Consider the following 17485-nt stretch of genomic DNA (forward strand, 5'->3'; position numbering starts at 1 on the left):
CCCCGACGAGACATGGGTTTATGAGTTTGACATGCAAAGAAGTCAACGAATATCGAAATTTAGAGAGAAAACGTTCTGAAACCAAAAAAAAAAAAAAAAAACGCCAAAGCTGCACAAAAATCAAGGTTATGTTCATTGTTTTTTGTTTTTTTTCGGTATTCGTGGATTGGTGTATCATGAATTTTTAAGGAGAACATTTGTCGAAAACGGCCGGAATTGTGGAAGAATAATTCAAAGAATGGCACGATGATAATACACCATCGCAGCGAGGAATGCAATGAAAACCATCAGCAAACACCTAATGTAGTGATTAGATTCCGTGTAATTTTTTCTTATTCCCCAAATTGAAATTGCTGCTCCGTGGAACCCGTTTTTAGTCGAGTTTCGAGTACTGGAAAAATCGTTGGTATAAGTGATTTACATCTTGTGGGAATTACTTTGAAGGCCACCAAATAAATATTGATGAATAGTTATATATTTTGCGTTTTATTTACAAAATTTGTCACAATAGTTTTGAGAAAAACGCGTTTGCTTTCTTAGAGAACATAGTATAAAACCACCACTTTCTCTATTGATAACAATATTTTTATTGCCCAAAAGCTAGAGCTTTTACATGCATACGTAACTAAACCGTTGCATTGGGTGACAGCTAAGAGACAGATGTGAAATTTCCATTTAAGCTTCATTAAATATGCGTAAAAGAATTAAAGAAACACTAAGGGTGGTGGCCTCGTATTCTAACATATGGGCATCAAATGCTTACAAATATGACTTTCCCGCTAATTTACATTTGACGGTGAAGGCATTTCTATATAACTAAAGTGATACCGTTGAAAATAAAAAATCAACCCTTATGGATACATGTACTATAGTACCATGCCTTAACACACGAGGTTAACAGGGTTCATGATAAACCGTTATAAAAAAAAAACAGAACATTCAGTTATTTCCTCATTGAAACTAGTCGCCAGCTTCGTGATTAACGGTAATTTCGGGCTCCTAAAATTTTCAAAAATAAGCAGGTGTGTTAGTTAAATGCATGATATAAAAAAAATGTTGCCTACATTTAGGGTGCTATATGAAAAGTACCATAAGAAGTTACAGAAGTCAAAAGTGAGGTTATAAAGCGTCACATAATTTGAATTTGAAATAATTAAGTATTTTATTTTTATTTTCTACATTTTTTTATTCTAAAAGTATATATGGTCGCCTGAAATGTAAAATAACGTAACTTTTTAAAAGTTTACAAACGATATAATAGAAAACAATCATATTGAAACATATTTTGAGTTTTGGTTATAAAATGTTTATATATTGGTTATGTCTGAGTTAAAATTTCGATTTTTTTGATGGTACGTTATTTTGCATTTCCGGTCACGATATGTACATATATAATTATTAAAAACAAAAATTGCCAATTCAAATAAACCACGCCATTTGAGTCACATCACAAGTCGCTTGCACATCATATGATGCAGCTGCTTTATTCTGCAACGTTTCACCTACCTCATGCAAATTTTGATTATTTATTTTTCATAGCTTTACTGAAAACAAAATAAAAAACCAAACCAACACCAAAAAAACAAAACACACAAAAAAAAAAACAAAAAAAAAGAAAATGAATGGTAGCAAAAAAATGTAACAGACTTATTCAAATGGAAATCCAATTCAAATATAAGTCAAGTGATGCCGCCGACCTGATGCAATGCGTCATTCATCAGCTTCTATGAAGTATTCGCGCACTCAAACGTTCAACAGCGAAGCAACAATGTTGCAATACGATGCGCACACACTTAAACATAAATACTTATGTATATAGGTACAAAAGTGTGTTTATGTAAATAAACGCCATCGTGCGCTGCAACATCAGCAATTGAAGCGAACGCCGGGAATCGCAACCGAAAACAAAGCAACAGATTTTATTGCAGACAGGCGGGCTTTTGTTGCCGCTAAACTGATGTCGCCAACACGTTGTAATTATATACATATACACACACTTGTGCATATTTGAAAAGCGCCGTTGTGCAGAAAATGTTACGTTAAAAAAATGTTCTCAAACCTCACTTAGGCAGCGTCAAATGTTGAAAGGTATCGTGGCACAGTGGTGTAGGTTGGAGCGAAAAGAGACAAAAAATATACATATGGGTTTCTAAGTATGCGTGCACTTGATGCGAAAGTATACATTTTGGTTAGATTGATCAAAATAATGAAGAAATTCGCTATACATATTTTAAATTTTGGTAAAAAGGGGAGCATGACATGCAAGCCTCCAATGAAATTTGTGAACACGGAGACGACGCTGTATCAGTTCGTGTAGCACAACAATGGTTCGCTTGTTTCCGTGCTTGAAATTTCGATGTGAAAGATGCACCTCGCTCTGGTCGACCTATCGCTGAAAAAGTCAATAAAATTATGGAAAAGATTGGCTAAGACCGTCACATAAGCAGCCATGACATCGCTAAGGAACTTAATATTCATTATCAAATGATTTTGAACCGTTTAAAAAATGTTGGCTACAAAAAGAAGCTCGATGTTTGGCTACCACATGAATTGTCTGTGAAAAATTGAATGGACCGAATTAACATCTGCGATTCTTTGCTGAAACGAAATGAAATTGAACCATTTCTGAAGCGAATGGTAACAGGAGATGAAAAGTGGATAAAATATGGCAATAATGTGCGAAAAAGATCATTGTCCAAGTGTGGTGAAGCTCAACAAATGATCGCAAAGCCCAGATTAACGCCTCGAAAGGTTATGCTGAGTGTTAGGAGGGATTGGAAAGGAATCATCCACTATCAACTGCTCCAGCCTGGTCGAACGATTGATTCCACATTTTACTGTCAACAAAAACGGCCAGAACTGATCAAAAGAAAGGGCACCGTCTTCCATCAGGACAACGCTATACACACACATCTTTGATAACTCGGCAAAAACTATCAGAGCTTGGCTGGAAAGTGTTGATGCCTCCATCATATAGCCCTGACCTTCCACCATCGGACTACCATTTGTTTCGGTCAATGCAGAACTCCCTTAATGGAGCAAAGTTGGCTTCAAAAGAAGCCTGTTAAAATTACTTGTCGCAGTTTTTCGCCGAGAAACCAGAAAAGTTTTACACTGATGGAAATATCTCTAGCAGAAAAATGACAAAAAGTGATAAACCAAAATGGTACATATTTAACTCAATAAAGTTCATTATAAATATAAAAAATAAGTTGAAGTTTGATTATAAATCCGAAAATACTTTTTCGACTACCCTATCTGTTCAGTATTAAACTGACTTGAGTCAGATTAGTGAAATATTTTGAGAGCCATTCTTATTTATCGATGATATATCTCATGCAAACGCACTCTTCAGCCTAAAGTGGGCACGTAGCCCTAGCCTCCACAAGCCAAATGTTGTTTAAAAATTTTCATAGCTGGAATAAGCTTATTTTGAACTAGCTTCTAAAATTTTATTTCAAATCCATCGCCCTTAAGCTTGACTTTTTAGTGTCTCTTTATATTCATAATGCCACAATTTCTCACCTTTATAAACGCCTTGCACCACTGTCCGCTGCCGCCAGCAGTACGAAAATGTATCTGAAGTTGATATTTTCGCAATTGACTGAGCAGCAACCCCGAACGCGTCGCCGCTCACACACAGCCCGTAGCTGTTTGCCGGCAAAGTGAGCGTCAGTGGTGTATGACGGTGTTGGCAGTGGAGGAAACGATGACGGTGACGGTGAGTGATTGTGGAACTCACTCTGCCACCGGTAAACGCTGTTGTCGATGGTGCGCTGCCTCTGCGCCGCTGCTCCAGGCGCTCACGGCATACTGGCAGCCAACAAGCAAAGCAAGCAAACAAACGAGCAATTCGCACGACCAAACAACAATCGTCCGCGCGTCCGTTGGGTTCTGTTTTCAGTTGTTTTTCAAACGCTAAACGTGTTGGTCGTATCGAATACGTGTGCGGAATAAAGTGCGCAAAAATATTTACTTTACTGAAAAAGTTAATAAATATAATTGAAATTAATTTCGTATATTGAAGTTTGAGTGCAAATAAAAAAGGTATTTGCGATAAATAATGATAAATATTTTTTTTAATTTCAGTAGTTTTTTTTTTTTTTTTTTTTTGTTGTGAGAAATAAGCAATACACACACACATATAAGCTTAAAAGGCTATCAACACACAGTTACGTGGTTATGTAAATATGTATGCAAAATACGGCGGGTTAAGTGAAGTTGAATGTGCAAAAAAGATAATAATAAAAAATTAAAAGTTGTTAGTGAAGGTAAACCGGTGAACAAGTTGCTGGTGACCGCGCTGTGTCGTGCTTTGAGTTTTTTTCGCTTTTCGCGCGCGCTTGCAAACGCTCAGCTGTGCAGTAACCTCGACTTTGGTGCCGAAATTGCCAAAAATTTATCAAAACGAGTTGCTAAATGTTTTTGTCAAAGTTGAAATAAAAATAAAATGTGATAATAAAGTGGTATTAATAAAAAACGTAAATAACAAATTTTAGTACTGAGAAGCAATCGTCAAAATTGGCGTAATTGAATTGAAGAATTGACGTTTAATTAGCAACAATTGTGTGCAAAGGGTTTTGTTGACTTTATATCTTTCAAATTGGCTTGAAATTATATTTATTTGATGGCAATAATTGGAATAAAAAAAATTTATATATTAAATACTAATAATAGTAAGAAATAACCAAAAATAATATTTGAAAAAATAAAATATTGGTTTATTTATGGTACTATATATTATAAGAGCACAAAAATACGGATATCTTTATCTTCATTTGAATCGCTCAGTTTATATGGCAGCTATAGATACAGTGTTCCGAACTATAAAAAAAAAAAAAAAATCGGACCGGAGATTCGGAGATTGTACCGTCAACTAGAACATTAATTCGTAAGAAAGTTGACGGAGATATCTTTTCAAATTGAAAAGTTTTCATAGAAGGACTTGAATTTGATGGGCCAGTTTATATGGCACCTATATGATATAGTGCTATGATCTGAACAATTTTATTACGAGATTTTACTATTGGCTTGAGGTATAATAAATGCGAAATTTCGTGAAGAAATCTTCTTAAATGGAAAAGTTTCCCATAAAAAGACTTAATTTTGATGATATATGATATAGTGATTCGTTCTAAAAAAAATCTTCGGAGATTATACCATTGACTAGAACAATATTCCTTGCGAAATTTTTTGAAGATATCTTTTCAAATGAAAACATTTTTCATAGAAGAACTTAATTTGTCAGTTAAAAGGTCAGTTTGTATGGCAGCTGTATGTGTGGAAAATTTCAGACCGATATCTCGAAAACTGATAGACGAGTGCAACTCGTATGTACATATGTATATATAGTCGCACAGACAGAGGGACATGGTTAAATTGACTCTATGTACTAGTCATGCTAATCATTTATGTATATGCATATACATTCATCTACATATATGTTATAGGGTCTGCGGTGCTTACTTTCTCCGAAAGAGATATAAAAGGATATTTTTACTGGAAAGCAATAGCGAAACAATAAATTAAATATAAACTATTTTTATACCATTTTTTACCTACTTGTTGCTTTTGTTTAGCTATAATAAGAGATGGAAGTTTAAAATATATTTTTGCATTTATTTTTGGATTGATTTTTCATATAAATACTAATACCTGTGATATCGTTAAAATAATAATAATATKAATAATAAAGTAAATAAAAGTTAAGGAAAAGGTAAATAAAAAAATATCCTAATGACCACAAAAAATATTCGAAGCTCGCAATACTCAACAGTAACCAACAAAAAAAATATATTTTTTTTTACTTTACAAATATTTGTGTAAAGTAAAAAAGTAAATTTTACTTTACTTTTGTAAAAAAGTAAATTTTACTTTACAAAAAATATTTTTTTTATTTTAAATATTTTTGGATTTTAAATATTTTTTGAAATTAAAATTTTTTGAATAAAAAAAATACTTTTTGTAAAGTAAAAAAAAAACATTTTTTTAAAAAGTAAATATGTCTAATAAATTAAGTAAGGGCAAATAAATAATTGAAAGGGTTTATTGTTGAAATTTGAGTCACTTGCCAAAGTGGTTGAACTTTTGAAAGCACTTGTGTTTGTGTACTATGTACATATGTTTGTTGTTATACAAATAAATATGTACATTGTATTTTTTACACACAAAATTAAAAATGCTTGCCCAGAATTCGCCATTAAAAGTAAAAATGAACACACTAGAAGCAGTTTTATGACACTTTAATGTATATATGTACATAAGTATGTGAATGTGCACATGTCTGCTTTCCGTTATAAAACGTATCAAACTCATAAAACAATAAATAACAAAATTGCCATTCGTGCTGCCAATGGAAACTAAGCAAAAGCGCTGATAAAAACGTGCAAGTGTGAAGTCAAATAAGAAAAAAAAAACATATTTAGGAAATTAGTGTGATATTGTCATGTACATATCTATATATATGTATTTTTAATTTGCAAGTGTGTTATGGGGAACAATAAATTGTATATCTGCATAGTTATAGTGATATACATACATATGTACAAATTTATGTACATATAAATGTTTGGTTGTATGTCTGTCAGTTAACACTCCATTTCAATATCAACTCTTCACCAAACCGATCCAATTGAAAATATGATTACGATCACAACATCAACCCGCAATACGGCGCCGCGATCTCTGCAATCAACCCAATCAGTGGCGTTGATGATGTCATTTAGCAAGGCAACAACAGAAAAAATATTTGTGTGCCTCACGATCACATGAAGTCATAAGCAGCGAAAGGGAAAGAGCAAATTCGCAGCACATTTACAAACACTCAGCTGCTCTCATAGATATACACACACACATTTACCTGCAGCAACTTCAATCGCCAGCGCTGATCAAAACGAGCGAGTAGAACTTGTTTACTTTATTCAAAGGCGGCTGCGTTATTTTTGTTTTTATTGTTTTTTTAATGATCAGCTTTAAAAAAGTGGATAAAGTATACACAAAAATTAAACTAAATGCAGAAGTCGGCAGAATAACAAACCAATTTAGAAATTTAAGAAGGCCCGAACACCAGTTTAAATGCACACACATACATACATATGTAAATTTATATACACATTTGTTTGCTTATATGTGTGCGTGAACTTCACGAGTCACAGTAACTTAATCTGTCAATGACGTCACGCGTTTCACGCACAACTAGGCGATCATGCCTATACTTAAATTGCTTACAATATGAATATATGTACCTATTTACTAATGTATGTTTGTCTGCTTGTGTGCCCGTATGTCAGCTCAACTTGTTATGAAATGCTTAGAACAATTATTGTAGACCGCAAGCGACGGGTAATTGCCATTGGCATTGGAAAGGTGCTTGTAGTGACTCAACTATTTGAATGCGATCGCTTGTTGAATGGTGGCAATATACACACAAACATACAATACATGTACATATGTTTAAACATTTACACATCCGCAGATATATTATATTTGTATATATGTATGCTTGCGCTTTGTTATTATTGCTTCGCTATGTGGCGGCAATTTTTCCTGAGAAAAACTTTCAGCCACTTGGACTTTTCTCTAAAAATAGCCTTTCTCATAAAAATGCCTTAAGTGCACTGGAAGTGCGCTAAAACGCGCCGGGATTAGTGTGGTTGAATTATTTTGGAAATTTCTCGTTCAGTTAGCGCGTTAATTTATGCAAAACTGATCTCTCTGTGTCTTTTGAATTATTTATGCCTTTTTGCGCACACTTTGATTGTGGTTAGTTGTTGTTTTTTTTTTTGTTTTTGAAAATGTCAATAATTTCAGTTGTCAAGTACAAAATTACGATACATACGGATTAAAATTTTAAACGATTGAGTAAAAAATTCCGGTGATCCTCGAGGATTCACTCTCAATAATCGTGATCTCAATCTATCAATGATCTCTTAAATTCTTAAAGTTTACAAAGTCAGTAATTTAATGCGTTCTGCCGTACCATCTCAGCAGTCGATTCCAGACGCTTTTGAAATTTCTCTTCAGAAAGGTTTGTCATTTTACCATGGAACGATATACGATCCAAAAACAAATTATTAAAATTTCCTACCGAAATTCGAAGTCAGAGGCCTATACTTTAAGAGCGCTACGTCCAATTTATGGTCGTTATAATAGTCCCGTTAGATAAAAATTGAGCGTCTAGTGAAAAAATTTGAATCCACAGGCACAGTACAAAATGTTTCTGTAGCAGTGAGATAAAGAAGTGCTCGTAGTACCATACCGCTATGTTATTCTCAAGGGTTGGGCATCTCTGTGACCTCGTTGTGGCGAATCTTGCTAAAAGATCTTGGCCCACATCTCTACAAGACAAATTGACGCAAGACCAGCAAAATTGTCGTATTTTCGTGTGCTTCAAAAACCATCTCCAGTTATGAGGCTAATTTCTGGCTTAATGGTTTCGTCAATAAGAAAAATTAAAAGAATGGTATATATATGTATAGTCTATAAGGGTTCAAACTTTAAGTTTATGGGCCATTTATAAGACCATGCCAGGAAAAGCAATTTGACACTTACTTATTGCGAGAGTTCTAACATGTAAATTTAACGTGTTAGCAATATAACGCGGTCGACAATTTCGTAAAACTTTAACCTCAAATCTTTTAATATATAGAAATTTCTCTTTTATTGCCCACTAAATGCTTTAAAAATCAAATAAAATTGCCCATACCCCCATAAGCCTTCGTCGAACTATGCACATTATAGCTAATTAATTTCCAAATTCATAGTAATTACTCAGTTTAACGAGAAAATTACCGCGTCAGCGACATTTTAGTCATAGGCTAGCAAGAATGCAGACTGTCTGCCACATACTCGGACACTCACTTTTGCAGCAAAGCGTCCGACAGGCGGTATATTGTAGCTCAAATTGTAGATACCAGTTGAATTAGTAATTTATGACACATTTCGCCTCTTTGCGAAAGCAGAAGAGAAGAGAAAAAAGACAAGAAAGAAATGTGCAATTTCCCTGAACCCGTTAACGCCTGTTCGCCTGCTTCAAACCTGCCTCGGCACTCTTTCGATTTGGAAATGTGGAATTTTATCGCTTCGTGCGCGTTTGTGTTTGCATTGCGAATTGAAATGTATTGGTTTATTTGACACAGATAACGGTTATAGTAGTACACATTCATTGGAATCTTATCTAACGCGCTATCACCTGCTCGTGAGCTTACGAAAGTGTAGGGACTGATAAAGCACATACCAGAGTACGTAGCCCTCTGCCTAGGTGTAAGGAATTGAATGCTTTTGTGAGGCGTTTGTGGTTTTCTGAAATATAACATAAAGGTTTCATTGTTATTGTAAAATAATCGAAAAATATATAAAAAAGTTAAATGAATTAGTGCTAAATGCAATCCTCGCTTACCCGGCACTTAACTTAAACTCTACGCTCTAATGTGAAAGCTTCCATTGTTTGCTCGAACCTATTACTGAAATTGCACCTCGTGTACATTGTATTGCGCATTTGTGTTGTATGTTTCGGGAAAAGTGCAGTTAAACGTGTCATTAAGCAGACAAAAGAAAGAACATAAAAATCAAAGCAGTAAAATCTGTCGATGACTTCAATCGCTTTTCAAAACAAAACCCAAAAAACAACAGCAATAAGTAAAGATTATAAAAGTAATAAAAGCAAAAAACTAAAAAACAACACATTCATTTAGTGTCTTTCTTTCAGCAAACAACAAATGTGTAAAGTGAACAAAACATAAGTGCAGAAAATAAGAAATAAAACCATAAGCTTTAAAAACCAGTTAAGAACCAACAGGTGACAATAACTGTGGAATAATAAAAATAAAAAAATAAAACTAGCGGTAATCACCAGAAATAGGTAAGAGGATTTGGAAAGAAGTATATATATGTAATGGTATGTATATATGTAGTTACTATATATTATATGTATACAAACAAAATGTATCATCTCATCAGTTGATAAATAATATTCTATGACCTATGTACATATTTATATAGAAGAAGAAGATATATATATATATGTAGTTCAGGTTATATTTAATATCAAGAAATTTAAACAGAGAACTTTCGTCATGAAACTTGATTATTTGACTTAGAACCGACCTCCTAACGAAACTTTCGAATTTAAATATCTAATCGAGTTGCTAAATAGAAAAAAATATCTTTAGAGTAATTGTTAAACTCAAAACATATTTTGCAAGTAGTTATTGACACTACTGTCTAAAAGATCATTAAATGTCTGCTATTCAGCACATGTCTTCCCACACCCATCTCAACGATAATACTACTTGCCAAAAGACTTTGTGCCCCTCGTGTCAAAATGGTTTCTTCGCTACTTTAAATAACAAAGCGTTTCTTCTCAAAAACAACCTACTTTGGAAACCTGTTTTATCTAGATAATCAGTGCTAACATATCTATAAAATAGAAAATAATATTGTCATTCTCCTGGCAGTTTATGGAACCAAAAGTTCTTTCAAAAGATATCTGGTTAAAAATATTTATATGACCAGCATGGCAAAAATAACTCCAAGAGAAATAATAGGTCACCTTTCTCAAATCTCTACAGCTTATTGAACTTGAATAATTCCAACGTTAACAAATACAGGGTGTCCCAAAATTAAAAGAATTTGACATTAAAACATTATTCCGACCACTTTTTGTATGTCATTTTCGAACTGCGGCCGCTAAGTTTCCATTATTTTTGAAATATTGTTCAATAATGAAGACACGTCATTCTGATTTATATTTATTTAGGGCATAGTTCTAGTTTTATTCGACGCATAGGGTCATGCTATACCTTTTTGGAAATCTCATTTCACACGCTAACACGTGTTTGATTGATTGCCGTTTCTTTTAAGTCGTTCGTGAGTTATAGCGTCGCAAACATGGAGCAAAATAAAGAGAAAATATGGCATATTTTACAGTACTACTACGATAAAGGCAAAAATGCATCTCAAGCCGCCAATAAAACTTGTGCAGTTTATGGACCCGATACAGTTTCCATTTCCACCGTACAACAATGGTTTCAACGTTTCCATTCTGGTGTAGAGGTGGTCGAAGATGGACGTGGAAGGCCTGTCGTTGAAAATTGCGATAAAATCGCTGAAATGGTCGAAAGAGACCGGCATAGTAGCAGCCGTAGCATCGATCAAGAGCTGGGCATGAGTCATCAAAAAAAATTTTATGAGCAATGGAAAATTCAATAAAAATACCGCAAGACTTCTTTGACAACCTATTACTAAGCCTAAATTGTCACCTGTTAAGAATGATTAGCGCATATTCCATAGTACCCCTAATTTATGGCGATTTCTCTCAAAAATCGGTCAATATTTTCTCTGGATCTAATAATAGTGGAAGTAGTGGGATCTGTTATTTTTCCATATTATGAATATGGGCGAAATATGGTACCCAAAAGCCAAATATAGTAATAAGCGTACCTACCTACTATACTAGATATACGGATGTGGATTCATTTGTTAAAATTTGGTTAAAAAGTTTTCGTGAATGAATGATATTCATATTCTTCATTGAAAAACTTATTTGTTTTTATTTCTTACGTCGGGGTAGGCTGCTATTCGTGCATAAAAATTAGAAAAGTCGGTCTACTACTTCCAATAATAACAAATACATATTTCACAACCTGTTTACTTTAGATTACTAGAATAAATGCCCAAACTACTGAGCGCGATTTTTTCGATGCTGATTTCTACGACAAGTTTAATTATTCTACAAAGAAGTTCCATTAAATTTTGCGTGCGGAATAAAATTTCTGAATCCGAAACGTTCAGAGTGTTATAATATAGTGTTTTTGATTGGCACCAATCATTAAAAGAGAACGCGTTGACCATGAACCACGTCCAGGACGGTCATCAACATGATGATCAGAACGTTAATAAAATAAAGGAATTGTTGCTTAAGAATCGACAATTAACTGTCAGAGATTTTACTGTTAACGTTGGAGTATCGGAAGGATCAGTAAAAAAATTTAAAGGCATGATTGGTTCCAGAATCACTAAATTTTTTCGCAAAATACCATTGCGTTAAAGTCTGTGAAACAATGCTTTCCGATCACCAGAATGTCATGAAACATATAGTATTATTACTGGCGATGAGTCTTGAATCTATGCCTACGACCCGGAAACTGACGATCAATCGGCTGAACATCGTGTCAAAGGTCAGCCGAAGCCAAAAATACCACGTCACAGCAAATCAAAACTCAAGTTTATGTTGACCGTTTTCTTTGATTATCGCGGTGTGGTGCACTTGGAATTACTTCCGACCCTGCAAACTGTTAACAAGGAATACGAGTACCATTTAAATTTAATGCGTTATTTGCGTGAAACTTTTTGTAAAAAGAGGCTGGAATTATGGGCCGACAACTCTTGGTTTTTGCAGCACGCGTTTTTCGCCAAGTTTTCAACCAATATCGTGCCGGGGCAAATCATTTAGCTCCGTGTGACTTCTGGATTTTCCGCAAGCTCAAATGATCGCTGCGAAGAAACCCTTTTGAATAATACTTGAAGACATTAAACGTTAATCACTACGCGCATTAAAGGCTATACCGTAACTTGTCCTTAAATAGTTTTTCGATGATTGGTGGATTAGAAAAAAACGTTGGCTCAAGCGTATTGCGGCCAAGGAGTGTTACTTTGAGGGAGCGGTATAGATTTTGAAGAATAAGTTAAAAATTTTAAAATTATGAACAAAGTCTCACTATTTTTTTCTTATAATAATATATTGTATAGGTGCTTAATAAAGTTCCTTAGCCTTTTCTTCCTAAAAAGCGTGCTTCTTTTTAGATAGGCTTTTCAATCTATTGGTATGTAGAACAATAGCTATCAAGTAAAGGGAATAAAAGCAAATAGAAACTTGAATATAATTTAGGTAACCTTCAGTGGGGCTATCAAGTTGAAAACTCGAATAAGTGTTTGCGGTTATGACATCACTAGAGCAAGCTTAGAGAGCTTCCTTCATCGATACGAACAACTCGCTGTACAGAAACTATATAACATAGTACATATAATGCCGCCGTATATGTTTGTATTTATATTTTACGACATACGTACATGCTCTTAAATGCAAATTACTTTAATTAAAAGTCACGAAATCTAGAAAAAGGCGTCATCCAAACACCGCTCGAACGCCAATGAATCACCTAAAAGCGTTTTATTTGCCTTTTGTACTCTAAATTCGCTAAGCAAATATATAAATAATGTGAGTAGGTAAATACATATAAAAATACGTAAATAGAATTAAGTATAAATGAACACAAAACACTTTCGTTGCCTCTGTAATGGGCTTTTGTTGTCGTCCGAGGCGCAAAAAACTATACGACAAAATGTGTCAGTGGCGATTTGGTGTTTTACAAACATATATTTAATTGATTTTCCTTTTATTTTCGCTTCGCTTTGTTAACTTTTACCGTTCATGGCTTTTTCGTGCCGCCGAAACGCACAGTTGCATTGTGTGAACTTAATTTGCATTGCGATCACAATTTAAGCCAGCCTTCAAGCGATTATTGTCAAATTGCGATTATGTGAATGCCTGAAATTTAATATTTACAGCTGTGGACATTGAAATAAGATTGGCAAACATTTTTTTAAATTTTTACTAGAATTTTTTACTATAATGAGAAAAATATTTGAAACTATTAACTAGGCACTTTTCTGCTCTATGAGAGAATTTGCAAATATAGATTAGAGAGCAACGTCCTCATTTAACCTAAGCAATAAATTGTTTTAGTAATTACGTGTACAAAATTTTCAATTTCTGTGCAATTTAAAGCACATTTTGGCAATATATTAATCTTCTTTGTGCTTAATTTAAATGCTTTCAAAAATAGCTAAACTCAAATGTAAGTGTTTTTGACACTAAACAGTGCTGCTTAGGATTAAATCGTTTATCTTATATAGAACGTAAGTCTTTGAAAAATTCCAATACATATTCCAACTGATTTACTTAGAATCAATTTTGCGCCACATTTTTCAAAATTTCTGTATACATACAAAAACGTTCGCCAAAATAAAATTAATTTTAATAACGAATAGAACTAGAACTACGCGCTCTCAGCGCCAACTAGCGAAAACACCGCAAGACTTTTTTGACAACCTAATATAAAAACATGTGCGCAGACGGACACGCAAACACCCACACTCCCGTGCATAAGAATAATTTATTCAAAAATGTTTATTTATTTATGGTACTGCGGGTGGTTTTGGCGAACTAGTTAAAATTCAATTTTTTATGTTATGATTTTCTTAACACTTCATTATATCAGCGAATTTTGACGTGTGTACTTGAAGATTTGGTGAAATGAAAATTAAAACTTTTCTTTACAAATTTTTGGAATAAAAAAAAGTTATGTGTATGTTAGCACTGATATAATCGGATTATATTCGGTTTGTAGTAACTCGACATGAGTGCAATACGAAATATCGTTCGAAGGGAAACACTCTGGCTCTGAGAGTGTTCGACACAGCACCTGCTGGGAGAAGCAGAGCAAGAGGAGACCTCCATTCCGTTGGAAAGACCAGGTGGAGAAGGACTTGGCTACACTTGGAATCTTCAATTGGCTCCAAATGAAAAGGAAGAACTAATGGCGCGAAAACTCCTGTATGTGGATAACAGCTATCGACAAAAACTCACTGAACCTCTCACAAATTTGCTTAGGTATTTTATTTCTATTTCCGCTATTTCACCAGGATGTTTAATTGTAGGAGATGCAAGGTGTTTTTACCTTGATCCGGCAAAAGCGGGATATTCAGTGTTGAGACGATTCTATCTTATCTTCCAAACCGCTGAAGCAGAAGGCATTCCGTAAGATTTTACTTCTTATTATAATCAATCTTACTGAGTGAATCCCGAAGTGACAATGTACAGTTAGAAAAGTAGAACTCAGTGGCTGAGAGTGAAGAGTTTTCTGAGCCTCTCACTATTTATCCTAGGTCTTAATGACATTGCGACTGCACAGCTGGTGGTAGCCGACCAACAGTCCAGTAGTGAAGTACAAGAAGCCAAAGGAGCTCGTACCCGTATCCATTCCGTGATTATTAAGACTGAAATACCTGCCCTAGCAAGTTCATCAGTTTTTCTGTTTTCTACAATACCGCTGCAGCTGGGCACCTAAGCCCGTCTAATCATTAAATCGATGACAGCAATATGGAGATAAGCCTTGAACGCACAGTCAGGGACACAATGTTCATATCGCTGGCCTAGTCCTATGTAGGCACTACTATGAAGGTTGCTTTACTTCTGAGCAGCAGATCTGTTGCTACCTTTATGGCAGTCACCTTCGGTTGGAAGACGTTGCAATGGTCAGGAAGTATAAAACTGGCGTTTATGGAAAGTTACGGATAGGGTACTCCTCCACCAACCCTCCCCGCAAGCTTTGATATATTCGTTAATATTGTAAAAAATATCGAACATTTTATTAATATAGAAATTTGAAAGTATATCAACTGTGTTAATTTTTTTTACTGCTTGTGGTTTGAAAACTCTCAGTTTATAGAATTTTTTTTTCAAATAGGTGGCATTAATCGAACTTTTTTGTTCGGACTTTTTGGAACAAAGGCTTTGAATGCAGACTAATAAGAAGAGGGAAATATTAAGTTTTGTAAAATATGAATATTTTTATGCTGACATGGTTAGTGCTTGAGCTCTTTGAAACACTGTGTTCGAAATAATAGCAGTGGTTGGTGAATAATAGAAATGGCGCAACACATTGTTGTCCGATGAAACAAAACTGATTTATTTGGTTCCCGAGGACCCCGACAGTATGTAAGAAGACCAATAAATGCTTCATTTCATCATAAATATGTTTCACGGATGGTAAAACATGGAGTTGCCAAAATCAATGTATGAGGGTGCTTCTCTTACTATGGTACAGGTCCGTTATTTTGGATTAAAGAAAACATGGATGCCAAATTGTACGTTGAAATGGGTATATCAACTAGATAACGACCCCAAACATATCAGCAGGTTGGCAAAAATTGGCTAGCTCTAATTGGAGTTGAGGTTATGGGTTAGCCGGCTCAGTCACCGGACCTTAATCCAATTGAGAGCCTTTGAGCGGAGTTCAAAGAAGCTATAGGGAAAGAGAATCCGTCAAATACCAAGCAATTATGGAGTGCTGTGAAGACGGCGTGGAAGGCCTTTCCCCACGAGAAATGCAAGCGTTTGGTGGACTCCATGCCAAGGAGATGCGCAGCTGTGTTATCTAAGAACGGTCTTTCGGCGAAGTACTAATTGTTTAAACTTTATTTTATATTATTATAATGAATTAAATGATTTTTGATGTGAAATCCTCAATACTGCTATAATCATAGCTGAGATTTTCATTTACAAACTTTTTTATTTTTTTAAAGAAGAACTTTATCTTATTCTTTAAAAAAATCATACTTCTTTTAAGCTTGAATATGAGCACTCTTAAATACAAAAATAATCAATCACAAATTTTTTCGCTTCATTTGAATTCTGGGCTACGTCACTGATATTATTTACATAATATTAAAATAATATTAATATTACGTCCAGTAGAACGACACTGCTTCAAATCTATTTATTACCAAGCAAAATCGGTGAGAGGTATAAGTGATGAAGATCTTCTTCGATATAAAAAATGGGGAAAATAGCATATTTACTGTTACAAAAATAATTCATTGAAATTCATGATACATAAACTATATGAAAGCATCCACAATATACATAAACAGACTTGTTAACAACCAAAACTTGGCGCCCCAACGTACTTGAGGCTCACTCCAGCAAGGCCACAAAGAATTTTGAACTTTTAACCCAATTGTGTGCGGTCTTTTGTGGCAAGCATTTTATGAAATTTTAACCCGAAACTTGCAGCCAAAACAAACAAACAAACAGCAAGTGACCATGGAGTGGATTTGTTTAATTTCGTTGCGATGTATTTGTATTTGCAACGGTGTGCTTGTGTACTCTTGTATATTTGTTGTGCCTTCGCGTGTGGCTTTCTTTGGCAATGGGCCAAGTGGTTACAGCGAAAACAGCAACAAAAATCGCAGCATTTCAAGCATTCTGCATGACATTTGTCACATTTTTGCAAGTGAACAACAACAGCAACAATATGAAGAAAAAGGAAAATACTGCTTGTCCATAATTTTTGGAAAATTTTCAGCAAATCATGTAAATTAAGTGCGTCTGTAGGTATGTGCGTGTCTGCAACTTTCATTCAACAGCTTTCATATTAATTTTGTTGTTACTCATACGTTGTTCTTGCTCATAAAAATTGAAAAAAAGTCGCACAATGAAATCGCCACCATTTTTGCACCCCAACACCGCTGTTTATTTACTCGCACACTTACTTTCAACGGACCGCATTTGCCGGTTGGTGGCGTGGTGCCCCAATTTCTAGTTGCACAAACCGAATGTGCCACACATGGAGCGAATGGTTTTCACCAGGTCACTGCTGCATGGCCACTTGTCGTGTGGCGTGTAAGTGTATTTACTTTATTT

The 17485-nt window shown here is 34.7% G+C and overlaps 1 protein-coding gene across 8 annotated transcripts in view; it reads left to right on the plus strand.

Moving 5' to 3' along the window:
• LOC108971058 overlaps positions 1–17485 on the plus strand; it is a 58461-nt gene that overhangs the window by 2072 nt on the left and 38904 nt on the right. For 4 of the 8 annotated variants that reach the window (XM_018936863.1, XM_018936868.1, XM_018936870.1 and 1 more), the window contains exons 1-2: positions 4022–4047; positions 9707–9859. The exons of 1 other annotated variant lie outside the window; for it this stretch is intronic. The gene's annotated coding sequence lies outside the window, so the exon portion shown is untranslated. 3 more of the 8 variants (XM_018936866.1, XM_018936865.1, XM_018936864.1) reach the window with 3 other exon arrangements.

Source organism: Bactrocera latifrons, unplaced genomic scaffold (assembly GCF_001853355.1).
Source record: "Bactrocera latifrons isolate USDA-ARS-PBARC rearing strain unplaced genomic scaffold, ASM185335v1 scaffold_32, whole genome shotgun sequence".
Classification (NCBI taxonomy): domain Eukaryota; kingdom Metazoa; phylum Arthropoda; class Insecta; order Diptera; family Tephritidae; genus Bactrocera; species Bactrocera latifrons.